At 38.7% G+C, this 27,884-nt stretch overlaps 1 long non-coding RNA gene across 4 annotated transcripts in view; it reads right to left on the reverse strand.

Annotated features, from left to right (window-relative positions):
* The window catches only part of LOC308061632, a 158,597-nt gene that overhangs the window by 81,119 nt on the left and 49,594 nt on the right, over window positions 1-27,884 (reverse strand). For 2 of the 4 annotated variants that reach the window (XR_013927302.1, XR_013927304.1), the window contains 2 exons: window positions 27,779-27,817; window positions 1,697-15,626 (listed from right to left, as the gene is read on the reverse strand). This is a non-coding gene — a long non-coding RNA (uncharacterized lncRNA). Of the gene's footprint in view, window positions 1-1,696; window positions 27,818-27,884 lie in introns of all 4 variants that reach the window. The other 2 variants (XR_013927301.1, XR_013927303.1) reach the window with 2 other exon arrangements.

A 27,884-nucleotide genomic window follows, 5' to 3' on the forward strand; every position in this document is an offset into this window, starting at 1 on the left:
CCTCCCTGCCATGAAATATTTTTTTTCTGCAATGCTTTCCATCGAGAGAGCAGTTGGGGTACTAGAGGAGTCTGCACCACTCTGCTGCCAGTGCAGCTATTGGGACAGCCGAGAACCTCCCAGCCAGCTCCTGTGAAAAGCTTCTGTGCCAAAAACATGCTTTCTTCTCTCCCCCTTTACAGTTTTAGAGAAGAAAGACTCACAAGCAGGGCTTTTGGAGCTAATGGATGCTGCCAGGTTTCTGGGATACTTTGGATTGATGCGGTGAAGACATTTTCTAAGCCCAAAGGGCTTTTGGAGGAATGGGCAGCTCTGCACAGGCACTGAGTCTGCAGTGCCATTACTCAAGGAAGCAAACTCAAGTTCAGACATTCCACCTAAATGTGAGGCTGCTCTTCAAGCTGTAACCTAAAGGAAAACTAACTTAAGAAATGCAAGGAATATATTTTGCCTATCTTTTCGTGCCATGCAGTTCACAGTACGAGCCAATGCTGGGAGGTGGCTCAGTGCCAAGGACCATGGCCAGCCCTCTGCAAATGGAGCTATGCATCTCTCACAAGGGCTGGTGTACAGGATTATTTTCCATAAACTCCCAGGTCCTGAAAATATGCCTAAAGATTACCTGTGTGTCACAAGAAGCATAAAATAAAGAAATGTTTTGGGCTTTTGGGTAAGTTTAAACACATTAAAATTGTAAAGGTTCTTAGACGTAAAAACAGTGAGAAGAAAACTAGGCATTGTGTAATACTAAAATTTTTATTGCATTACAAGAAACTCAGTAGTAGGTTGACTCTAAGTACCTTCGGCTCAAGTGAATATAAATGTGTGGTTTATCTTTCGCAATTGCCTGTGTTTTTAGTACTGTTCTGTTAAAAACATTTTATTGTTAAACTCCTGTCTGAGAAATGCTGTACGCAAATCCAAAAACATAGGTATGATGTTCAACTAAGAGCATAACAGAGTCAGTTATGAATGTGAAATCATATTTTTCAAGCTTTTAACACAGATAAATAATGCTAACAAGGAAGACAGAATATAGAATTGTTAAAAATTTTCATTAATTTTTTTTTCTTTTGTTCCAAATCAATGGAAATTTTCTGACGTGATCACAGAAATCCTTCTGGAAAGAAATTATACTAGAGGGTAACTCCAAGATAAAATGCTGAGATCTATATAGCGTAGAATATAATTATGGTAGAGGAAGGGAATGATCACAGCCATGAAAAAAAAAATACAAGCTGCTTTGGAGAATTAAGTAACTTCATCCCCAGTAAGTTCAGTACATTTCTCATCAGCATTAATAGGAGTTATACTGCTCACAGTATGAGTAAATTTAAACAAGTTAATTTTATCCTCAATCCAGGAAGATGATTTCGGGAAATGAAGGATGAAGGTTGCAAGAAATATCTGTTTTGGGATGAAGATGTTTACTTGTCCATGTGCAAAACCCATTAATTCCCTTTCAGTCACTACTTTCTACCAAGTCAAATATTTGTGAATGTCTACTTGTTCCAGCGCAGTAGTCTGAATAATATTATAGTTTAGATTTGGGTCTAAATAAGAAAGTAGTAAGCCTCCAAATGTGTATGCAAAAGATTTTGGTCTGAAACAAAAGAAGCTTTCAATCAACAAAATTATACCATCATTTTGGAAAGACCAGCCCCACTGATCTTGTGAGATTGGCCTGAAGCAGTACCTTGCATTTCACATTTTGCACCACCTCCAGGACTATATTCAATAGGCTTCTGTCCTTCATTAGCAGCTTTTCAGTACCTTGGTCTGAATTCTTCTCTCTTTGTTTGTGATCATAGCACACACAATTCTAGTCAGATTTACTGCAGCTGGGAAAACAGCAGTAATTCAGAGTTCATAATCATGTTGGTGACACCTACCTCTTTCATTTTGTTTAAACAACACTTCCCTTCTCATTAGTACTCGGCCAATAGCTTAAAAAAAATGATCCAACTTATTGACAAAATCTCTGCAAATCATAAAACTTTTAAACTACATTACAATAGAATCCTATTCTCTCTTCAGTTTTATCAACTTCAACATAACGTTCAAGAAAACACCATGCACACCATACCAAATAACTCAGAGGTCAATACCGAGTTTTGGGCCAGATTCCTCCCAGGTGGAAAAGTAGTGCCAGTGTTTCAGGTTTGTGGCTGCGTTCTTCAAAAGCTTTCTTTTCTGAAACCTTATCTCTTTGTGAGTCATATTAATCCCTGCTGCAGCTTCTGTTTAGATACAAAGAAAAATCCTACCTTATGTCATGCAAAAATCACATTCAATCAGATTATATTCTGTGGGTGTTAAATATACAATATGATATAAATCAGTGGCAATCTACGTAGAGCAATATCTGTTCCCAGGGTAAGAATTTCAAATAAAGAAATCCTGGTTAAGGTTCAGATAAGTAGCAAGTATAACAAGAAATAAAATGGCCAGCCAGTGCTTAACAGCCTGTACTCTGAAGAACTGCTTACAATTTGGAATGAAATTTTAATAAAGTAAAGGTTAATTAGAAAATATACCTTTTGTATCTAACCTTCCAAATTTAATTTAGTATCAAAAAACTAGCAAAGACTCAGTATGCATTGTTAAAGAAACACTAGCCTGATTAAAATTAATACTTCTTGAGCTCAGTTCTGCTTTCACTTTTCTGAAGTAACTCTTTCTGTAGCCAGTTACCTTTCACTAGCAATAAAAACTCTTTTTTTTTTTTTTTTTCTGAAAGCTCCCAGGTATATCACCCAACTTGTCTTTACAAGAAAAGAGCTGAGCCTGCTCCAAGCTGGGAGTTCAGACCTGCCTGTCTGCATCTGGAAGTCAACTGGAATGGGACTCATCTTTGCAGCGTGCCTTGGGTCCTAAGAGGAAAGAAATAAGAACAGTGTTTTTCACCACCAAAGTTTCACTTTCCTAGTCTCTGTACGATAAGTGAAATGAAAGAACCTGCAGCATTCAGGAGACAGATCTTTCTTGCAGGCTTTATTTGTCTGGAATTTAATAATGCCATGCTGAAGACTGAAGTTCTGTGATTTGGGGGATTTTAGAGATTTCAAACTGTCTTTTTAAAAATACTCTATTTACGTACATATTAATATAACATAGAAAGATCTTGCAATAAATGTCGTCAAAGTTTAAAAAAAAAATTCAAAACATTAATTCCAAAAATAGTGAATAGTGAATGTTACAGCACCGCATGAATATTTCAGTTTCTTCAAATTCTCCAAAAGCAAAAAAACTGGTAAGTATTTATGCATGTTCCACAGAGCTTGTTAATTTGCCAGAGCTCTGTTTTTCCACAAAGAAGGTTCCATCAAAGTATTTACCACCAAGCTTTACTACTGTCTTGGAGATAAATCATAATTTTTCTATGACCAAATAAAACACATCAGGATTTCTACTCGCCTCTAGCATTGACCTTGAAAATACTTCTGTGAAGCTTTTTACAATCACATTCCCATTTCCAGCTTGGGCCTTCTCAAGGCTCTGGAGAAGTAACTCACAGTAACCATTTACAGCAGGACAGAGCAATGTCTGTATTGCTGTGATGACTGAGAAATTAGAGAAAGGACCAAGGCAAAAGTCCACGCCAACCTTCAGTCCATTTTAACTGCTCCTAATACATCACATCTAGAGAGTAACTGTGCAGCAGACACTACCATCATTTGCACTCTAGAAAATCATCAAATAGGGCCTATATCTTGTATTTCTCTTCTCTGTTCCTCCAAACATAAGCAAGAGTCACACTTTGACCCCCAAAGCTGTAGAGGGGAAACTGAAGGAGTCAGAGCTGCAGCTTACCTGTAGGTACAAAAAAATTTGATATCTACAGAAAAGTACATTAAACATGGCAGTACACTCTGTGACGCCGAAACCAAATGCCATGACCAGCCCATGTCCATACTACTAAACTCCTTTCCCTCCCAAACAAGATGGGCTTATCCAGGTTGCCTGTTAGGAGCAGTCTCTCCTTTTTGCTAACTCCAACATGGGCTGAGAGATGTCTGGCAAGGGCAAAACCACCCCAAGGGCTACCAGGACAAGTCACCAGTGTAGCTGGTCAGGTTCCAGGCCTCAGGAATATATCCTGTACCACCTGACTTATTCACTTAGATACAGTGACAGCAGCATCCAACAAGGCAGGGACAGCTTCAAACAGGCAGGCAGGCAGCCAGGCACATGTTTTGAATAAGAAGTTATGCAAAATGCAGTAGCAAGAAAGCTCTGGAACTGCTAGGCTGTTGCAGGTCCACAGACAAGTCACAGCATAGGACAAATTTGTCATAAGTTGTCCACAAAAGGAAGTTTAGCTGAACTCATCCTGTTTTGGTTTTCCCCATGTTCAATGTAAATTACATAGATATACATGCATCCTTTAAATAATTCAGGAACTATCTTCTTCACTGTAAATAGAAATTGTTATGATTAGCTGCTCACTCATTTCACTAAGCTTCTCACCACTAAAAAACTGTATATGTAAAAAAAAAAAAAAACACAAACAAAAAAAAAACAAAAAACCCCAAAAACAAACCACTACATTTCCAGTACAAGGAGTCTTGGAAGTATGTCAGATACTTTTCCTCTGCCATCCCATCTCTATTCATGATTTTAACCACACACTTAATGAGATTGAGATTCACCTCAAAAATTCTCCTTGCAGCCGTCAAGCGTTCCTTGTTCCTTTTCCTTTAGCTCATCTGAATTCGCCAAGTAGCACCATTTCTGCTCTGAAGTTCCCCCATGACATGCTGACTCTCTGATTGACAGGCAGCACACACACACTAAGCAGAATGTCAAAGAAAATGACATGATAAAACCAAACATAGCTTAATTCAGTTATGATAATGCCAAACTGCTTAAAATTCCCAGTAACTTTGACAGACTAACCATGTATTGTATGTCTTTCAAATGTCTGCACCTGTCTAGAAAAAGCTAGTTTCTCTGGCCCTTGAAGGAGATATGCCATTTGCATTTTAGACCAGGTTTAAACTAAAGATAAGTAAATTCATTTTTATTGATGAGTGAGATGTTTATTGTGATCTTTCAGATTTACAAGCTTGTATTTCATTGCATAGCCAATGTGTGATGTGAAGGTTACCTGACTTAAATAGTGCTCTTATTAAGCTTGTTAAATAGTAAAGAGCTGACTTATATATTCACAGTTCAAATCCGCAAGATAAGGTTACCTGTAATCATATTTGCAGATGATAACAACAAAAAAAATAAAATCATTATTTCCTAGAAGACTATTTTGCAAAACTTGATTGCAGAAGTAATTGTTTCAGATTTTCCTGTCATTCAAGCAATGAGAAGGCAACTAAAACATTACTTCACAAAACACTGAGAAAGAATAGCTAGGTAAACAATTCCTAAACAGCTCACAGACTAAAAGTTATTCACTCAAGCAAATGTATTTGTTTCCAAAGAAGAGTATGTTGCAAAAGTTTAGGAGTCACTTATAGCCACAGCTTTGAATGCTGCTATATAAATAGTTTTCCTACATAAAGAACTGCCATCATGCAGCACAAAGGGCATGAATCTACAGCATGCTTGTTACTCCTGCCAGTCTTCTGTGCACACATCTGGGTTGACATTAAAGCCACACAGCGTACCACTAAATGAAACAGGGCCACAGCCCTATTTAACACCATTATGGCCCTAAGATGCACCTAGTATGGTGGTAGGGGAGCTTTCTCATTCCAAAGTGTCTGAAATAAAGGCTGTGTTAAGAGCCCATCAAGAAGTGCTTTGCAGCATGAAGGCAGGTGGCATGCCTGGCAGTCTGCTGCAACGACATGCGAGCAGTTTGGGAAGGCAAAGCCTGCCGGGAGCATGCTGGAGGTGTACATGGTGGAGCCAAACCTGACCCTGCTGTCAGGCATGGTATCTCCTGCCCTCTGAGCTGTACCCAAAAAACATCTCAGAAAGTGTCAGCCAGCACAGAATAAAACATTTAGGAGTGCATGCAAGGGGCATAAACAGTCTGAATGGTCAGCAGACCAGTGCTTGAAATAACTACCCATCTACCTTTTATTTAGCAGTACAGAAAGAGGCAGAGAATCTAAAATTTCACTGGCTTTTGCAGAAAAAGCAAGCACAAAAGTCTTCTCCTGCTACCCATGCACAGCAGCTGCACGACAGGCAGCCAGCCTACCATCCGCACCTTGACATGGTTTGAGTTTTAACTGCTTCGGTCTTTGGAAGCAGTCCATCACCAACTTCATTGTTGCCAACACCTTCTTTTATGCCCTAAACTTGACTTACACATTCTCTCTCTGCTTTCCTTTTAAGATCTGAAGAAGCATTTGTGTGCCCAAAGCTTTTTAAATCTCTACTGGTTATATGAGCTAGTAATAACCTAAATTACCTTGATGTACATCCTGGCTCTGGCTTTTGTCCATAGACTATCGTGGCCAGAGCAAAATACCAAGTCCAGCTAAGATTATGCTTTTGCTTAAGAACTCTCTTGCACTTCTAATAAATGCTGTACTTTGAGTAGATGACAGTAGAATAGCACCTCTGAAACAAAAATAAAAAGCAAACAAAAAATCCTCATGGCCTGCCTCTTGAGGATTATTTTTTCAACAAAAATCAGATTTTTTTTCCATTTGAAAAGTTGAATACAGTAGTTTTCATTCAAGCCAAACTGAGCTTCTTTATATCATTTGGCCAACTGCAACCTTTTAATTATGAGACAGTTCACAATTCCACTATTTTTTCTATGATGTCTCAAGGAAAATCTCCAAAATTCTCTGTCATCTAAGCTACCCAGAAGGACATATTCTATGTGTGAGTACAGCACCCGTCTTCACTGTCTTCTCACAGCATCTCACCCAACATGAAGTCTGAGCTAGTCTCTCCCCAAGAAGCAACTCAGTAAGAGGCTCTGTGAGAGTTTCGGTAAACCATTAGAGGACTGAATACTGAGACAAGATAAAAGGGAATAATCTACTTGGGAAGTAAAAAAATATAGTTTTCTTGACATATCAAAACACTTTATCTAGACTTTTCTAGATGAACTGTATCTTCTGCTAAAAGCAAATCACGTGCCTTTTTTAACTTGATGGGATTTCTTTCTTGTTTTACTAAACATGACCTTCCTAAGTAAGATTTTTACCCTGAAAAATTCTACTGAATCAAAAAAGAACAAGCCTTTCTTGCTAACATGGTATGATAAATTGAGCACCTCAATACAATGGCAGTCTGTGGTGGTGTTTAGATATCATCTGTTTCCCTACCCCTGAATCTATGGTTAGTTTCTCATTCCTCCCATGGTACCTGCTGAGTACTGCTGCTTTTACCTTAGAAACATTTAGAAGATTCTTTTTTTTTTTCTTTACAAGGCTGAGCCAGTTAGCCAGAACACAGCAATTTCCTGAGCTCTTCCTTAACTATGTTCATTGCAAAAATAATGGCTTCATTTGATAAATACCTTTAATTTGAAACTTTCATTTCTCAATATCTGCACCTAGAGTAAAATGCTGAATTCCCACTGACAACTGTGGAAGAAACACATCTAACAATACTCTGCAATTAGATTTTTTCCCCTTTGTTCATTACTATGTCTTAATTTCTACTTTGGGATCTGCTGTTTCTTGGGTGAAAGAAAAGCAAAATAATGCAGAAAGAGGTGCAATACATAGGCATGGTGTGAAGTCACAGACTGTGCTTGCTGTATAACAGAAAATTTTCAAGATGAAGAATAAAAACAATGGGGACAACAAAAGCTTCCTTTACAGATTCATTGTGGAAACTGCAGCTAGCATCTTATTCAAATGAAGACCAAGTTCAACAAGAGCAAACTGCTGCCTAAGAGACCTAGTGAAGATTAAAGCAGATCAGCTAATACTAGCTGAAACTGCAGTATTTTGAATTCAGTTAGGTTATTCTTGACTTGTGCTGTTAATGGGTTATGTTCATATTTGTTCTTTCTTGCAATTCGAGTTACATAAATTGCTATGCAAGCGCAAGATAATGTTTTCAAGTAGACTCATTGGCACATTAATCTATAGCACTATAATCGGCCTGAAGATCAGATTTATTTTTTCATTAAGCAGTGAATGCCAGCTCCTTTGGGCATACAAGGTGTCAACAACTTCATGCCAGCTTTGCTGACTCATATAAACATCTACACTTATAAGCATTCATTTTCTTAGAGCTACAGCATATGATGTACTAAAGGGAACCAGAAGTAAGCAAAATCATCTGGAAAATATAGTCCAAATTTATATTGCTTCTGCTGAGAGGATTAATTTAACTGGCTGGAGATAGAATATATATTAAGCCATTAATGTTTATAAATCTAGAGACATAAAATAACTCATTTTACACCAGCTATCATTACCACACTCGTCTTGTTTGTATGTGCTCAAAATTCTGTTACCTGAGTGTTGAAAGTACCCTGAAATTAAGCAGCTTTATGTTCAAAGGCAAATTAATCTTGTAAGTCTGAACTTTTTGAAGATTTGAGAAAATCTAATGTTTTGTTTGTTAGTTGAACAGCACACAACTGACCAAAAACAAACTGCAGCTTGCTCTTCTAAGGAGGTATGCTCTTATCTTTTTTGATAGCAAGGTATATAGTTTGGAATATCCGAACTTAAGCTAGTATTTCAAAGCCTCAGCTGCTGAAGTGTTATTTCATCACATCCTAAGTGGCTCCCTCATTTACTGAATGCCTCCCAAGGATATCACAGGACAACTCCTCACTCACTGCAGTGTAACACCAGAGGCAGAGAGTATGGGTCACGTTGGCAGCCTCCCTCTTCTTCCCCAGACATGCAGGCAGCAAAGAAACACAAGAAGAGACAGCAAAACTGCACCATAGCAAAAGGATCAGAGAAAAAACTGATTCAGTCTTGGGGAGAGCTTTAAAATACTGAAATATAATATTTTAGAGACTTATCCCTTGGTAAATAATTATTTGAAAATGGACATAGACAAAATTTAATACATAGACTTACCTCTCTGGGGGAGAGGGGAAAGGCTGAATTCCATGTAAATTGATAGATGGATGTGTTTAGCATGTATGTGTAGATTTATTGATGTGGGTTTATGATGCTTTCACTACTTCTGAAATTGAATTTCAGTAAGTCTTGAAAGTAAAGCTTTTGAATTACACACTCTCCTGCTACACAAAAGCCAGAGAGTAAGCCTAGTTAGGTAAGTTCTGAAGATGAGGAGCTACTCACCTCACCCTGTCAGATGCAGAACAGCTCCTGATTTTATTTATTTTTGTTATTGCATTGACTTTATTCATATTTATCATTTAAAATTATGTTAGAAACATTTTAAGTGCATTTAGGTAGTTCAGGGAAATGGTAATGGAATACTGAGCCATCTCTTTTTAAGGTCATCAGAACAAAATTGGCATGGGTTAGCCTTTATTCCTCAAAGCTACACAAATTAAGCTGACAGCCTCCATCTTTTACAAGCCGACCCCCTTCTGCGAGCATCAGTAGTGAATAGAAACATCTGGTAAGTATGAACACTGTCTCACCTGAATTCCAGCTTTTCTGGTATTATTTCAATAGTTCTTGATTTGCTAGTTCACTCTATTTTTTTATATTTTCACAGGTTTAAGATTATGATAGAATAAAAATACCTAGATTCTCACTGCCAAGAACATTTGAACTGACATTAATATCTGTTCTTTGCAGACTCCTAATGATAAGCTGACTGGAAGAGCACCCAGCACATGTATGCCTTTTTAAATACAGCTGTTCTAGCAGCAAACAAGTATCTATTAAGCTGGCTAAATGCAACTGTAAATATTTTCTGAAGATGGGTTCTTAAGACTACATAAGTTCAGTGAAGTATCATAAATCATAAATACATTTTAAACTTCAAGCAACATGCTAAAGAATTCAATTGACCAACAGTAAATTTCACTGCATCTGTATGCCAAGCAAATAAAAATGAAACTATAAATGCTGCAGAAACATTTTGCAGTTTTCTTGTTTGAACCAGGCAGCTTTCATAATTTTTGAGCCTATCATCAATTTATACCAGTGTTTGTAAATCTATGCAGTGAGGAAGATACTGGAACAACATTAGAATCCCAGTGCTTGCTCTGACAAAACTCAAGCCAGCCTTGGAATCTTTCCATTAGGAATTTGGTAAAATAGTATGCTGAGATTCAGTGAATAACAGGAGTGCTGTTTTCCTACCAACATCTTGGAACAGGTGTTATGTCCATTCTGTTACTGATCACACATTTGCTGCTCACAGCGAAGCAGGGACGAAATAGAAATCTGAGTCACACAGAAAACAGAGCTTAAGCTGAATAATCTTCCAGTCTCAGTTTTACCACTAAGGAAGGTGAATGCTGCCCTGAGACCCAGTGCTACTCCACTGCTGTCTTATGACCTAAGCAGTCCTTTTAAAAGTCAGCGAACCACTCAGTGTGAATTCGTGTGACCACATTAAACATTTCCTTCCTAAGAGAAGATACACATGGGAACCTGAGTGCCACAAACTCAGCTTTGTAATATTCACAGCTGAGATGCTCTGACACATTTACAGACCCATGCAGGGCACCTAAGCACCCTGTTCAACACGGAAGCCTACAAGATCAGGAAAAAAAGGCTGATGCCCACAATTTATGAATATTTTCATCCAGAGATGTGACAGATCAGATCACATCAAAGGACCCGGATGCTGGAGGATCCAAATATCCACTGAGAAAATAGCATTTTATCTGGGTAATCCATCTTGTGCAGTTTCTCAGTGTTAGGCTAATGGGGGGAGGAAGGAAACACCATTTCCTCCTTCTTTATGCTTAAAAGACATGACACAAACAGTTTCTCAGGTCACACCAACAAGACAGAAAAGCAGACATGTTGTTAGCAAACCCTAATACAGAGCTGCCAAGGTAGAAACATGAAATTCTCAATACTTAAGATTTAGGCTGCTGGGGAACAGTGCTGGCAGAAATGCAGCCAGAGCCCCCGGATGCTCTGAGGATTAGGCAATGACTGACCCAGGCTTTTGATGGTCTTGCTGTGAGACTACAATGCCCAGTGTAGCACTTAGACATTAAATCCCTGGTTTTCCCTGTTCAGAAGTGTCACTGATCTGGACCATGTAGGAAGTTTATGGACTGCTATTCTTAAAAAAACTGTAATGTTGACTACCTGGATGAAGCATGTTTGAAAATAATCTTCCACAGTCACAAGTAAATGCAGCACAGATGTGCCTCTTTTTAATTTGTACACTCATTTCATTGAAGAATATTACCCAATTTACATGAAAGTCTGCAAAGCAGAGACGAGTACAAGGGACTAAATTGATCTGAGCTAACCTTAGGGATAAATTGAGTTATCTCTGATTTGCATTAGTACCTTCAATGGAGGGTTAAATTTCCAGAATATCTGTGTTAATCTCAAATACACATTAACCTTAAGAAGTAGAACACTGTAATAAGTAGTTTTGAAGGAAAAGAGAACTTTTCTTCAGGCAGTTTGCTGACAGACTGTGAAATTTGTTTCTGCAGGGATTACAGTGTCTTATATTGGACTTTGAAAGGAAGTGATCATTTTCAGAAAAAAAATCTAAAATTTACTTCTGATGGGACAAATGTGGGCAATGGGCAGGAGCTGATGACACAGGAATGGAAACCTTCATACTGTTGGCAAGCTATGCTGTGTCTGTCCTCTCCCTCCTGTTGCAGCATTAGACAAAGCAACTGCTGGAAGCAGAATAATGGACCTGAAGGACCAAAAACCCAATCTGGTGGAGCAGATTGTGTTTTTGTATTCAGAGCTATTTAAAAAAACACATTGTGAATCGAGTCTGCAAAATCAGTACCTTGATAACCTTTAAAAAGGATTTTATATTGGCCAGATGGATCATAGCAGAGCGTAGTTAAGACTGGGGTCTCATTCTGCTAGGTAATCAACAAACATGAGAAATTAAGGCTGGGAGAGAAAACAAACATGGCACTTACAGGGTGTGCTATCAAACACAGTGCAGAAGCACCTGAAGAAGCAGAGAGAAATTACTCCTATAACTTGAACAAGAGCAGCCATCTCTGCAACCTAATGAGAACTTATGCCTACAGATCTCCAATCTCTAAGGTCCAGCTCCCCCAGGAGTCCTTCTCCATCTGCTGTGACAATATATAAAAATTCTAAGGGACACAAGAGATTGCCAGGGTTTATATATTTGCCTAGATGGCTCCTGAGCACCTACCTACCACAAACAATTTTTCTTACTACTTTCATATCCCTTGCTTCCTTCTTCTTTGGGCATTTAATGCTCTTCCTCCAAGGCTTTTCTAGAGCAGGTTCCTAGAGCAGCCAGGCAGGTGCTCTGTTAGTCCTGGCCAACAACTTGCACGTCCATTTGTAAAGTGTTTGATCTCTTTCTTTGTTCGTTTGGAAGGCTATATTGCCACGCTCCCTGCCTTGTTGCTTGCTACAGCCAACACATCTCAATAAAAAACACTGAGCGGAATATCAGAAGGATTTGCCATTGCAATCATAAAAAAATCAGCATAATAAAATATGAATAGCATTTTGAACCAGAGTAGGAGAAAGAAACTTTAGCAATAAAAATTAACAATGTATCAGTTTACTGCCTTATGGTCCATTGCTTATTGAGTTAGCTCAGTTTCCTCTTTGATGGAATCATAAAGGCTTCCAGTAGAAAAACAATTTGAAAGACATATTTGTTTATGAACTTTTGCTACCAAGAGAGATCAAACCCACGGTTTTGAAACCATCTTTTCAGGAAGAAGCGCAGTGCAGAAAACACGCTGTCTTCACTCAGAGGCTATGCTAAGTGTACAGGAGCGCTGCAAAGAAACCCCTCAGAGTATGCAGTTTTTCAACGTGAAAGAAAATCCTTGTCAAATCCTAGCAGTGAGGGAAAATGAGAAAGTATGATTAATAGCACCATTGAAAGTAGCAAAATAAACTATGAAAGCTAAACAATCTAACATCGTGCAGGGAGCCTAGGAATATGAAGAATCCATTTAATTTATGTATGTTTTAGTGGTTTGCTACATTTCTAAATTGTAAAGGGTATACGAATGCATTCCCATCTTGACTGAGCAAAGTTTCCAACACTGGACTACACAAATATCCGTTATCTGCCTTTACATTCCTGATGGTACAAATAGCGCATTCCATGGCTATTTGTCAGTCCCTGTTGCTCAGGTATTTGGGGGTTTTGGCTCCAGTTTGCATGAGTGAGCAATGCTGATTCCAGGATCCTGAAGGAAATACACATAGTTTAAAGAAGAGAAAGCCTACATATAAACCTCCTTTGTTTTGTTTAGGTCAAACAAGCTGTTTCTTCTACCGTTGCCTTTTAGAAATAGCAACACACAGGTTCACAAAAAAATCAAAATAAACCCCTTAAGTAATAAGTTTATTCCCTGATACAAATAACTGATTAAAAAAAAACCAAAATGTGACCTTACTGATGGAATTTTGAACAAATACATTTAATATTTTTCATGGCAAGTATTGATGAACCTGCTTGAGTTGCAGCTTATGAAACAGAGCCAAACTGGACTCACCAGTACCTCTGCATTACATTGATACACTGGGTTGGAAAAAAAAAACACATAAAGGATGCTCATTTTATTATTTTTATCACAGAAAGGTTATAAATCTGAGTAAACATCTTAACTCCAAGAATATTCCAAAGAAAGCTACATAACTGCTAGATCAGCGCATCTTTGCTCCACAACTACAAGCAGTACTTCCAAATTTCTAGCCAAAACTATATATCTGTAACTAGACTCCTGCAAACACACATTCCTCTAGTCCTGACTCAGATCCATTTTCCAACTATAAAATTTTTGTTTAATTTTATTTTAATTTACATAAAATAAGAAGGGACCCAAAGCATTGTTTTATAAATTATCTCTGTCTAGGGAGGATACTTTGTAGTTCCACAAAACGGATGAAGAGGTAGGTCCAGGCAACAAAATTAGTCTGATGAAGATCCTGTTCATCTCTTAATACTAATTTGCTGACACACAAATTCTTGCCAGTTGTTACCCTCAGCTGCCCAACCACTTCTGTGGAGAGAATGCTTGACAAAACGTTGGCTATACTACATAACGGATCTTGTAACTTAGAGCATACCAGACATCCCACAGCCTCTCATTTAAATTCACACTTTTTAAATTTCCAGATTCTGGTAATATCATGAATTTCTCTTGCTACTAACTGATAAGTCACTCATTTCTGCCATCATGCTGTCATGGCCAATCTCACTTACCTCTACTTAACAACTACATGCAGTACTTTCCCTCTCCACCATCAGTTCTTTTTCATCTTTATTTTCTGCTGGTTTCTCCACTAATTCCCTGGAATTTATTGCTTCCTTCCAGTATCCTTTCTTCTTACCTCTGAAATGACATTAGAATTCATAAATGTCTAATTTATAATTCATGATAAAACAGACCGAGCTCCAGATTTAAATAAAGCAGTCTCCCAACCTTATTGTTATAGAATGGAAAAGTCTAATTTCTGTGATATTATTGGTTTTATCACTGAGGTGGGTTGCATTTGTGCCATCTACATGGTGGTTGTTTAAGATAATCAGGTCATGTTCCCCACTAGGTCAGCAGAGCAGGTAACTGGAAGCTTCAGAGTGTGTTTGACCAGAACAACGAAGACAGCATTTTAGCAACAAAATTGGACACTTTTGAATACTTTAAAGTATTGTTATAATGAAACTTCTTTTATCAGTTAGGTCTTAACTTGATGTAAATTATCAACAATTAACTGATATGACTTAGAGCACTTTGAGTTTAAATGCACAGATCTTGTCCCAACTAGAGGCTTATCTGATTGCCAGAATTAAGGAAGTGTCATAACAGGTATGATTTCTTTGGGGTTTTGCTGTTGCTTTTATCTTTTTGTTACAAGCACTTGGAAGAAAGTAGATCTTCTAACCATATAACCTTTGCTTGTGTTGCACTTCAGAAGTATTGTATTTGAAAGACAAACATATTTTTCAGTCTACAAACTATCCTCACATCCCTTAGGCTAACCAGCTACATGCTTCTCTCATGCACCATATTGTGTGTTTATCTCTAATATTTGAAATTACATAATTTTACAGATAGATATCACATCTGAAACATACCTTGCAAAAGCTGATAACAGTCTGCTGATAGGGAGGTCAGTTATCCCAGGCATTTTCATCTGCCCTGTATTCCTGCAAAGGTCAGTTTCCTACTGGTTTGAAAGGCGCTAGAGGGTACAGTGTACAAACCGAATGCTCATCAGACACAGAGCACTGTATTCTGACACAGAAGATGCCAATCTTCTTTCTCTTAGTACACGCCTCATCAGTTATTTTAACACCCTGAAGTTGAAAATTAATAGTTCAAATTTGTCCTTATCAAATCCATCCTAAGAGACTACACAGGATAATTAAGATGTACAAGAGGATTTTAGAAAAATCGAAGGAATTATGTCAAAGCTGGCAGGTTTAAAAATTAAGCATACCTGCTTGGCTGTTGTGAGCAATTGTGTTTCCTCATCCCATCACTCTGCCCGCTAGCAACACTCGTTGTGAACCAGGCAGGCACAAAAACACTGTGAACATCTTGTCAGTCTCTCTGTGTCTTTAAAATCTATAAAAGGTGGCTGAAATTAGAAACCCTTGCATTACTATTAAGTAAATTAGAATATTATTTAAATAATTGACTCCTGCTACATAACTTGAAAATTATTAGGCTTTTCATCTAAGTCAAGTGAATCAGTCATTCATGACCAGCTGGGTGCACAGGCTGTCTCTCAGGGGGTTTTTCCACAGGCTGGCTCCAGGACACCTCAGCTTGACTTCTGCTGAGTTTAATGGGAATTTGATCATGAAATTCCCATGACAGTGATTTTAGCTAGCTGTCCATTAACACTATAAATAATACCACTTTCGCTTCTGAATCTAAAAAGGCTCCTTCAGTGCTCCTGGATCTGTAGTTAATGTTTTGTAACAAATATTTACATAGCTTCAGCCTGTTCCCTGGCAGAATAGCATACACCACTAATGCCACATCCTGGCGACGGAAAGTACTGTCTCAGGTGAATTAAAGCAACTGATACTTCATCAAACCAACCCAAAGCAAATTAATTCACCATTCCTGTGCCCAAACCTGCAGAAAGGGGGTCATGCAGTGTCTGCTGGACAGAGACCTATGTCTGCTGATCTTACTTCAAAATTACTGTCACAACTTGGCTTGATCCCATTCTCCTGAGTAATACCTGAACTGTGACAGACTGCTGCTGCTCCTGGTTTGGCCATCTCAGCCAGGCTCCCTGGTCAGGCTGGCCCTCCTTTGGGACTGGAGAAGTGGGTTTCTGCAGCCCTCTGCCCTATGCCCAGCACAAGCACCTGATGCCCCAAGGGAGCTGCAGCCCTCAGGATGTGCAGAAGCATCTCCATTATGCCTCCCCCAACCCCTGAGGAGAAGACATACAACATATATAGGGCAATAAATGGATTCATATATGCATCTGACTCTGAAACACAATATAGGTAGAAGAAAACTAGCTGTACATAATACTACAGAAGGAGACAGACTCCTCCCTGTGTGTTAGATCTGTTTTCTCCTGGAAAGAAACCTCCTGTTTTAAACAAAGCTGCGATGCTTTGTTTTAAATTACTGCAAACAAAGTCTGTGTTGATTTCACCAATATAACACCACATCTGTATTCAGTCAGGCATTCTCACATCTTAAACTTATCCCTCACCCTTTAGTGCCAATGTATGGAGCTTTATTTTTCATATTTTGACCCTTGTAACGGCCCATTTGTGAAAGGCGTACACAGTTTATCAGCATAATATAGCCCATTAAAGAAATACTGGAAGTGGCATGTAGTACTTCCTTTAGTTTAAAATGCATGAATCTATTAAACATAGCGTTTGAAAGTGACCACTGAGGTAATCTCCTAACTTCTAGAGAAGAATAAAAGAAACAAACCAGTACATAAGCATTCATTTTATTTTAAAATAAATTAACACTTTTCTTTAGGATTCATAATAAACACTCTTAACTACTATTTCTACAGAGTAAATCTGCATTTAAGAAGTACTGAACACATGTATCTGTGTGACACAAACTGCCAAATCTAATTTTCAATTGTATGAGATGCCTGTATCAACCGATTGTATTGATATACCTACCAGGTGCTGGCAAAAAGAAGACAACATTTAAAGCTGTTAAACTCAGAAAAACATATTTGAAATCCATAACACCCTAAATTCATCATCAGACAGTAGGCAAATAGCTAGATAATAGAAGAACACATCCCATTGCATTCAGAGTCATTGATGACATCGAAACAGAGGATAAAAATTTGTGTCACTTTTAAGCACAGAGCGTTATTGTGCTAACAGCCCATTAAATCACATCATCATCATTTGTACTACTACAGCAATAAACATAAACATTAAAAAACCCTTAAATAGAAAAGCTGTTTTGTAGAAATTGTATTTGACAGGCTATAAGCTTTTTTTTTTTTTTTTTTTTTTTGGTACCTCTTTCTTCATTGGTAGGCAAACTCTAGCAGTTTGGTTGAAAAAAGTTGTATTAACAATGTGAACTTCTTATTTCTTAATAAACTGGCAGCACATATTATCCAGACAAGGTATGAGGCCTCAGCATGAAATAGTAGGAATGCTTCTACAGGGAACAGTGGTGTGTGGCACCAGGTTAAATGTGATTTACCAGCTGGAGTAAAGAGGATTCTCCCTTCCCAGCCATAATGCTCAGAGAGCATCAGCCCCATCTGCCAAACCAAAGGGTCTTTCAGACCCCTGAGCTGGTACCATCCTAAGCCAGGAGATCTGCATAGCAGTCTTGAGAAACACAAGGACCCAGTTCAAGTTAAGTTAGTCCTACTGAAGGGAGACACCTATTGCCTCTGGCTCTGTGGTGGATTCCACGCTTACACAGCTGATCTGTTGGACTCTGCAGCTTCCAGTCTTTAAGTCAGGGGGGTCACCTGGGTCACTCAGGACCCTTTGCATCACTTTCTTTTGCTGTCCAAATGTCCTACAGGGAATAAATTTGCAGTGTATAGAAAATGGCAGGACAGTGGAACAAGAGGCACTGAGGGAGAAAGGGGCTGAAGATCACTAGCAGAGTCAGCAACAGACTCCTGAGCTATGAAGAGACAGTCAGAAGAGTTATCCACTAGCACACACTACCTTAACAACTAAACTAGTTACCATCAGAACATCTGTTCCCTACAGGGACATTAACCTTGTGTACTTGAGGTTGCCATGTGAGGTTTTTAGAGCACTTCCAGATCTTTGTGCTATTGAAACACAACTGCTCTGCCATTGCAAAGCAGAAATTTTGTAAATGAAAGGTAAGGATTTCTTATGCTCCCTTCTATACAAATTTAAAGGTCCATCCAACAGTAGAGAAAAGCTAAAGACATCTGATGTCTGGCCAGCACCAATGAGCCCAAGATTTCTGTCATTTACCACTTCTGGCTTTCACTGGTAGGTGAAAGGGGTTAATTCACATCTTTCCCCACTGCTGTGGGAACTTTGCAAAAGAAGTTTAAATAAAAATTTGTTAAAATAATTCAGACAGCACTAATCAAGCCTCAGCATGCAGACTATGCAGAAGACCTCTCAAAGCCCCTTCTGGGGCTATTTTCTGTAACCTGTGACCATTTCAGGCTGTTGCCTTGCAGATTCAGCTTGTACTGCCATAAGCCCTCACATGTTCCCATAGTTTTTTAACATCACATCTTTTGCAACGGAAAACAGGACATATTGTATAACCTGGTGACAGAAAATTGATTCAGCTGAAACCTCCAAAACCGCAGAGAGATCTTGAACATCATGTTCAAAAGAATACCCTCCATCATGGCCAAGTACGTTCTTTTTTCTTTAGCTCAGGTTTTAATGTGATGGTGTATATGTAGCTAAGTGTGGTCACACACTGTTGTTGAAAAACATCAGCTTTAAATCACAAATACCAAGGCATTTAAGTACTTCTGAAAAAGCTGCTCAACAATTTCTTTATCAGGAGGAATCAACCAATAATAGTCACCTCCCTGATTTGGAGAGATACAACAAGACCTAACTTCACAAACTGTATCAAAGCCAATTTCACAGGATTAGTCTGGGCTGTTCTTCAGCTACAATGTTGATGTCCCTCTGGACAGATTATTTATCTCAGTATATTACAGCTGATTCATGGGTACTGAATACAAATAGCTACGCTGATGTAAAGGATGTTGCAAAGCTAGTAATGTAGCTATGAATCCCAGTTTACCATCACTGCTCTGTAAGTCTGTAATTCATTTCAGGAAGGTGAGAAATCTATTAAAATAGCATAATGTGACTCATTCTGTCAGCTAGTATAAATAGCATAGGAGAATCAGAGTTTGTCAGCATCTCTCCTGGTTTTGGATGTCTCTAAATGGTAGTTCTCTTCCCCTCCAGGTTGGGTGGGTGCCTTGCTGCGTGTTCCTTAGTAACTATAAGAGAAAACTTAGTTACCTGTAAAAGAAACTACCTGCTATTTTGTTAGTGATAGAAAGTTTTGGTTCTTCCAGCTAGAGGGATGAAACTTGAAAGCAGATTTTCTACACAAAAAAAAAACAAAAACAAAACAAAAACCCCAAAAACAAACAAAAAAACCCACACAAAAAAATCCCCACATGTGACTCATCTGCTCAGGATTTAGCCACAGGAACAGTAAGGAGGAATAAACCCCTCAGATAACACTCAGAAGGAAAGATCTACCCAACTTCAGGAGTATGTGCAAGCTTTTATGTACCGTCTGCTCTGAAGCTGTACGCTGTTCAGATTACAATTAAAAGGCAGGAAAACTGCCTTTTTAAAGGGGGCAGAAGTGGATTAAGGCAAAGATTTGCTGGTGGCATTTACAAGATCTGCAGATCACTGCTCAACAGTTCTAAACTGTCTGAGCTTCCCCTCCTGCCCTTTGTCATATGCCATGGCCCATGCTGTACCTCTTACTGAGAAGCATCCCTCAAAAGAGTTGTCTCTTCTGGATTAGTCTGCAGTTCTGGGCAAAGCAGAAACCTATGACTAGCCCAGCTCTGAGCACAGTAACATTAAGTCACAGTCTCAGTTTTCATATGAGAAAACACTCCTTAGCCTGCATGAAGGAAAAGAAAAAAAGAAACAAGAAAAAAAAAAAAAAGAAGAAAAAAAGACTATGTGAGTCCAGGGTAATAAATATCTATGTGAGTCTGCCTGAAACAATAATTTTCATCTGAACCCTGAAGACCAGTGTTGTCCAAAGGAATAAAAAGGAATAACAAGGATGTAAAGAAGGGGGAATGCCTGTAGGAGCCTTTTTTGCCTGAAGCCTGATCAAAGCCCAATGCTGCCCCAGTCCTGCGCAGCCTGCTGAATTCTAAGCTCACAACTCCCACTAAGTTGCTCAAAATCTTACAAGCAGATCGCAGAAAAAGTAAAAAATAGCACACACGGTCTGCCATAGTGTCCCACACTTGTTAGCTGGAAATCAGTCCCAGGCTGTCTTCCCCCATCCAGAGATCAGAGAAAGATAGATTTCTCTTCCTATTTTAAATGGGCTTTGTCAGTTCTTAGAGAATGCAAATAATAGTCAGACAGGAAGAGAAGAAATGATGGTAGATGATAACATTCTGTAATAAAATGTGTGAAATTAAATTTAAATTAATTTAGTACATTCATTTTAGGTAAGAAATAATTATTTCCAGTGGTTAAAAAATTCTTCCACATTTCTGACGCAATAGTTATTAAATCTTTTCAGAAATTGTCAGTAGGCTTTTAAAGCTATAGTATAAGAAGCCTTTACCTTGGGAAGTATATTCAGCCTGAAATAGAACCTGTAAATGGATTTTTCTTATCATCCGTGAAGAAGTGTAAACTTAATCTAGTTGCTGGTTCTTTATCTCAATTCCTTTTTAATTGACATTCTGCTTAAACTAATGAAAAACCACCCTCTCTAAAGTCACTGCCATTAGTACCTTATTCTGGCCTTGTCAGGAATGACTGACAGAGAGGTGAAGCTTAAACACTGATAGTGAGAAATCTTTCTGTTAATCCAAAGTCAGTAAAATCTTCACACTCTTCAAACTGAACATATAGCTATTATTCTTTGCAACTAAATTCAAGAGGATTTGAAATGGTAGATAACGTGATTCAGTAAGACCTCAGTACACTCTTAAAACTCCACTTAAAAAGCCTCACTGAGTTATTAGATATTGTGATTTATTCCAGAAAATGCTCCCAAAGAAAGCTCAGGAAAAAAAACCAAGAAAGCTCTACATTTGAAACATAATCTTTCCTACCTTCCTGTAATTCAAGCTGCCAATTCTCCTGGAATACAGCTGTTAGTCCGAGCCCAGGTCCAGCAGAAAAGGCATGACTGACAGGAAGTGAGGACCAGCCAAGCCAGCCCTACCTATAAAGAGCCTCAATTCCCTTGACCTATGGCAAATGTACGTTTGCTGGACAGAAATGCAATCTGTCAGAAGCACATTACTGAGTTTACACTACCACATTATTACTCGACTAGACCACTGGGTTGGAGGGAAGCTTTCCAGTGGAACAGGCTAGGGTAGAAGAGTGATCCCTTCTAATGACAGCCAATGGGTTTTAAGTTCTTGGTCAACACATTTCTTGTTTTCAAAATTTTGGGGCAAGAAGTAGAAGATTTTCAAAGTTTTGGGACATGATTAAACTTGGTTTCATTCTTTATACTAAGGTTTTAATTTGGGGGAGGGAAATATATTTTGTGTTGTAACATAGCCATTCTCTAACAAGCTCATTATTTAACTTAGCTCAACACTGTTAATAAATTATTAGCTGAGTGGAAGATTAACGTTTTTATTTTCTTGAAACTCCTATAAGTGTTTACATGCATTTATGTTTTCTATATGAATATTTTGCTTTTCAAGACATCCCGGGGTATTCTTGCTGTAATCATTTGAGCTACAACTGTAAATGTACTTCTTGGAAACCAGGGCTGTAATTCATTCTTGTCAGAAACAGATGGCTGAGAAAATGAAAGCAACAATATCAGTGATAGACAAGGCCACCTGGGTCCATCAAGCTGATGAGAAAAGCCTGTGAAGCTAATGGCAGTGGTATCTGGAGCCAACAAAAGTAGGCTTTCAAAACAAGAGCTTAGAATCAGTCAAGAAACGGGGCAGGGGAGTGGGAGAAAAAAACCAAAAACTCCTATGAAGCTGTAGGGGAAGCAGTTCTGGGAATTTCAGGCATAGTCAACATCATGAAACACCCCAACTTTGAACTGAATTAGAAGGCGGAAAAAATGGACAGTCAAGCACTAAGCCATGGCATTTGTCTGGGATCACATTTCTGAGTAAGGTCAACTCAACCTTATATTTTCACAGAAGAATACAGTTAAACAGAAATTAAAACTCCTGTTAAACTGCTTGGCGTACCTCCCCCGAATACACAGGACGATTTCTCCACTCCAGAGATCCTTTAAGCGTTTCATGAGCCATCATAGACATTCCCTGGAAATAGTCAGATAGCCACATAAAAGTTAAATTTCCCTCTCCTTTTGCTTTTTACTTCAGCCTCCTGAACCAAGTGCCACTACTTCTACCAGACCACATCCCTGTTTGTAGGTTATGCTGGAAGAAACTGAAAAACCTGTGATTTGCAATGAATGCAGGTAATAGCAAGACTTCTTTTCCTCCCGCCTGAGGTCCTATTGCTTCCTCTCTGCACATGCCCTTGGAAGCTGGGAATGAAGCATAGCTGGGCCAGCAGTGCTGTTCAGTGATGGTCCAGGCTTTACTTCTTTCAGAGCTGCCGTGCAGCAGCAGTAAGCATCAGTTAGCACTCCGTAAAGTTTCTCCCTTTTTAACAACTTCAACCTCACCAGCTGCTTCTTTATTCTCTTCCTGGTTTATTGTGATTTAATGACTTCTCTAGATCTATAGGTACCTCCCACCATACAGAGGTAAATGCTAGGCTGAACTGCGCAAAAGAAATTCATTACTAACACAGCAAATTTTAAAATTACTCTGCTTTAACTATGGTAATGCCCCATGCATGCAGCTGACATGCCACTGGAAACAAGCACTATTTTCTATGAAGTTCTGCACCAAAAAGGAACAGTAAAAGTTTCAGTGATTCCTCTAAGGAACATTAATAGTATCAGGTATTTCCATATCTTTTATACTGTGGATGACCCCTGAAGTCAGATGTCATGATATACAAGATCTAATTCATGCATTTTTTCACTGGCCTTTCTGAGGAAGAAAAGCCACACATATAAAGACCATAAATTGTTACATAAAATTAAGCCACCGAGCTGGCCTAAATAATTACACATAATGGCTGAAGTAAAGGTGTTTGGCTGGAAAAAACCTTTGGAGTCTGGTGCTCTCCATTTTCACTTACCTATAAAATTGCATGAATACACAGGGAAATTGGCTGATCAGAACTTGTTACTGCTGTTATTTCTCCTCAGAGGTACAACATGTGGCATGACGCTGAGGGGCATATATGCATAGCAACCTATGGAGACTTGAGTCCCTGTGCTGCACTTAGCAAAAATCACAAGGATGCCCATATTTCACAAGAAAATGATAGCTCTGAGACTTAAAGATACAGTACTTTTGAAAGATGTGGAGGAACAATCATAAACCACAATATTTATTATAGTGAACCAAAAGCTTTGTTCAAATAGAATTGCTAGTCATGGGTTGCAGTAGCAGTTATCTGCAACTGCAGCCACTTTGAGCTTTTGGGTTTTATTTAAAAAGCTTAATTGGAATTTTTATTACTCCCAATTAAGCTTTTTAATTAAAAAGAAAGCTGAAAGAGGCTGGAGGCGAGTATTGCTGAAACTCATATCTGCATAGACTCTGAGGGGGGAAAAAAGGGAGTTTTGTAAAATTGCAACTGTCAGCCAGCTGCAGCTTTCAGTAACGCTTACTGCTGATCCCATTTACCTTGCCAGTGGCACACTGCAAATGCAGATACACACGTCTAATTGGAAAAACAGGCTTTCAGCTTTAAATAGCACTATAAGAACATGAATCCTGTTTCATTCCTGCAAAGGAGACATCACGTGAGTAAAAAATCCTACCTACTCCCCCATCTCTGCTTTATTTATTCTATTGGCAATTTGAGCCTGGTAGATATTTTCCTTTTCCAGAATCAAGGTAGATTCAGCACATAATAAATTTAATAACTTTCCAGCAGACATGGGACTACCTGCACATTTCTCTCCAGACCTCTACACATACAAACAGGACTGATAGATAACACTTTCACAAAACAGGGACCCATCTGACCCCTCCTTACAGAACCAAATCAATTATTTGTGGCCCAAAATTTATTTCAACTTTTTCTTCAAACTCAGTTATTCCATGTAGCCTTTAACACTTTATTTGGGTTGAGGAAAAAACACTGGTTTAAAGGAAGAGTGGGAACTATTATGGAAAGGTCTGCAACATTCAGCTGGCAAAGCAGAGACTGGGAAACCTTCACATATCCAGACAACTGCAAGTTTTTTTAAATAAAAAATATCTTGGACCAAATCACAAAAACTTCATATCATTCATTCTTGCATGGTAACTTCTCCACTCTTTGGAAGCAAAGATATTTCATGTTTTGCCCTGCTTGAGGTTAGATTTATTCACAAAGCATGATAATATTTTACAAAGATGATCAGAGTGCCAGAGCATCTCCCCTATGAAGGCAGGCTGAGGGAGCTGGGGTGGGAGGTTTCAGCCTGGAGAAGAGAAGGCTCCAGGGAGACCTTATAGCGGCCTTCCAGTACTTAAAGGGGGCCTACAAGAAAGCTGGAGAGGGACTTTTACAAGGACCTGTGGCAGTAGGACAAGGGGGAATGGCTTTAAACTGAAAGACGGTAGATTTAGATTAGGTATAAGGAAGAAATTCTTCACTGTGAGGGTGGTGAGCCCCTGGCACAGGTTGCCCAGAGAAGCTGTGGGTGCCCCATCCCTGAAGTGCTCCAGGCCAGGCTGGATGGGGCCTGGAGCAACCTGGTCTGGTGGAAGGTGTCCCTGCCCATGGCAGGGGGGTTGAGACTAGATGATCTGTAAGGTTCCTTCCAACCCAAACTGTTCTATGATTCTAACAAACTGGGATTGTTGGATTAGCCTTAGAATTTGCTCTATTGTTTCCAGAGAATATCTGGTGAAAGTATTTTCAAAATATACCCAGTAACAATTTATTTTTATTTTAGTTTGTATATTATCAAAGCACAGCACAGCTAGAAATGGGTTCTTAGTGAACCAATTTTGAAAGTGTCATTTTAGATATGTTTCACAGACATAAATTTCAACAGAGTTGCTTTTTACTCCACCTTTGACTTAAGAAAAAATCTTATTGTGAATTGCTCTTATCTAGATGTGCTTTGCACAGGGCTTAAAGGACAAAGTTGTAGAAGGCAATGAAGATTAGTATTGTATGCATTTTTTTTACATAGTTAAAAAGCAAAAAGTGACAGGAATATCAAACCTGCAAGCCAAAACATTTTTCTTAAAAGAAAGAGGCAAATTCCACAGGAAATTAAAATTCAAGGAAGGTTGATTTCTTCCTTGTTATTGTAGCTAAAGCTGTATTTTGAGCAAAGACTAGAAGGTGAAGTGCGTGGGTAAACATGTGCTGTTTTTCTCAGAATGACATAAAATAAAGATTTAGGGATGTTGCTTAGATAGTCTTGATATTTTTAATAGAAATTATAAATCATGCTGGGTAACTCTTGAAAAAGATAATACAATCATCTGAGTATGTAACGAACTTTTATGTCTTCTGTGTTCTTTTTCTTTCTATCTCTTCAATATTTAATTCTGAATATTTGCCCGCTTCTTTGTACATCAAGGTTGTTACCAAACAGCTTACTGATTTAAAGGCAATATGCCTCACAGATACTCACAGAATCATAGAATCATTTAGGTTGGAAAAGGCCTTGAAGATCAAATCCAACTGTTAATGCAGGACTAGCAAGTCCAGCACTAAACCATGTCACTAAGCACCACATCTGCACGTTTTATAAACACTTCCAGGGATGATGATTCCACCAGGTACCTCCCTGGGCAGCCTGTTCCAGTGCTTGACCACCCTTTCAGTGAATAAATTTTTCCTAATATCCAATATAAACCTCCCCTGGCACAAATTGAGACCGTTTCCTCTCGTCCTATCATTTGTTACCTGGGAGAAGAGACCAACCCCCACCTGCCTACAGCCTCCTGTCAGGTAGTTGTATAGAGACTAGTCTGAGGACCAGAGATTAGTTTATAATGCTTCAGTTTTAAAAATCTCAGGACTGATATTTATGTCCAGTTAACCCCACACAACACAGTTAGACATCAAAAGCTTTGTGCTGAAAAGACACTGCATTTTCTTCTCTTTGCCACTTCTTCAGCCTAGATGTCTCTGGACTGACAAGACAAAGGGTTGCTTTTAGCCAGTGAATAGCCATGATAGAAAGGGCACAACCGGCACCTCCCACACCGTGAATTGTGAAGGATGGTGAATTTTGCAGGCTACTCACCCCAAGGTCTCCATGGAAGCAGCCACCTCTAAGCATCATTCTCCTTTGCTCTCTTGCTCACACACATAAGGTCCAAAGGCAAGAAAAGAAGGGAGCTTTGGCTCCACCTCCCAAGCAAAAATTAGTATAGCTGATGTATAGTGTGAGCCCCACAGAGGAAAAGAGCTCTGCTACTGGTCTACACTAGGGATAGACACCTACACTGTGTTTGATCCTGGAGCTGTACAGCTGTCATACTATGACTCAGGAAAGACTATGATATTGCACTTTACATTAAATGCTCTAATAGTAGCAATTCCAGACTATGTAAAGAAGCCAGTCATTTTATAGATTCTGATCTTTTGAAAAAGAGGCCAACACATAGCATTGTTTCTCTGTCATTCAGTGCTTCATTAACAAGATTTTCTTTTTAAAAAGCACTGCTTGCAATATTGTAAATATATTTACTCTGATTCATTGGTGAAACCTGGATTATTTTTTCATGTTTATGGATAAGTTTTTATGTATTTTTTTATGATTATGTCTCTTAGATATAGGCTGGTAAAATTCCTATATGAATCCTTAAATATATTTTAGCAGGGATTACAATGAGTTTATTTGTTTCCATATAGAACTGAGGTTACGCTTTTTGTTTTGTAAAATATTACTATTACTAAGAATCTGCTGTGGCCATACTGGTAAGATGGGGATAAAGGTTTCAAAGCCAATTTCATCTGTGTTAAATGGGTTGTGTCATCTGGTATATACTGGCAAATGTCTTTAGCAAGTGAGAAACCAAGGCAAATAAATGGGGTATAAATCTAAATCACTGGTTTTATTGTAAGGAGAATTGCATTATGTTCTCCGAGAACCTTGGTAGAATTTCTTCTTTAAGAAGTTAGCCCTCCTGCGGGGTGTGATACCAGCTGCAGGAGCAATATCAGCATGGCTCCAGCACCATTCAGGAGTGGCTGGAGGGATGCTCGCCTCTGCTGCAACCACATCAGCTTGGCTCCAACCTAAATACATAACTTTAGATAACATTCAGGATGCATCCTCAATACAGTGGGGGGAGGGAGAAAGAAAAAAAATATCTTATTTAAATCATTCTATACTTTCCTTTCTTCTTACCAGGCTGGCTACAAATGTCTGCCTCACCTAATCTTTCAATCAGTCAATACTAGTCAGGGAAGTCACGGCATTTATGAGCTGCTTCAGTTCCAAGTAATTATCTAAACAAAAGACCGTCTGGGATCGGACTAACTATTGGCTCACCTTTACTCAGCAGCGTTTTCAGACCATGAAAGGAGAAACCTGGGAAGTACAAGAGAGGAGGTGTAAAAAATGAGACAAATGAAAAGGGAAAAAATACACTGTAAAT

Source organism: Falco punctatus, assembly GCF_963210335.1.
Source record: "Falco punctatus genome assembly, chromosome: 3".
In the NCBI taxonomy this organism is placed as follows: Eukaryota; Metazoa; Chordata; class Aves; order Falconiformes; family Falconidae; genus Falco; species Falco punctatus.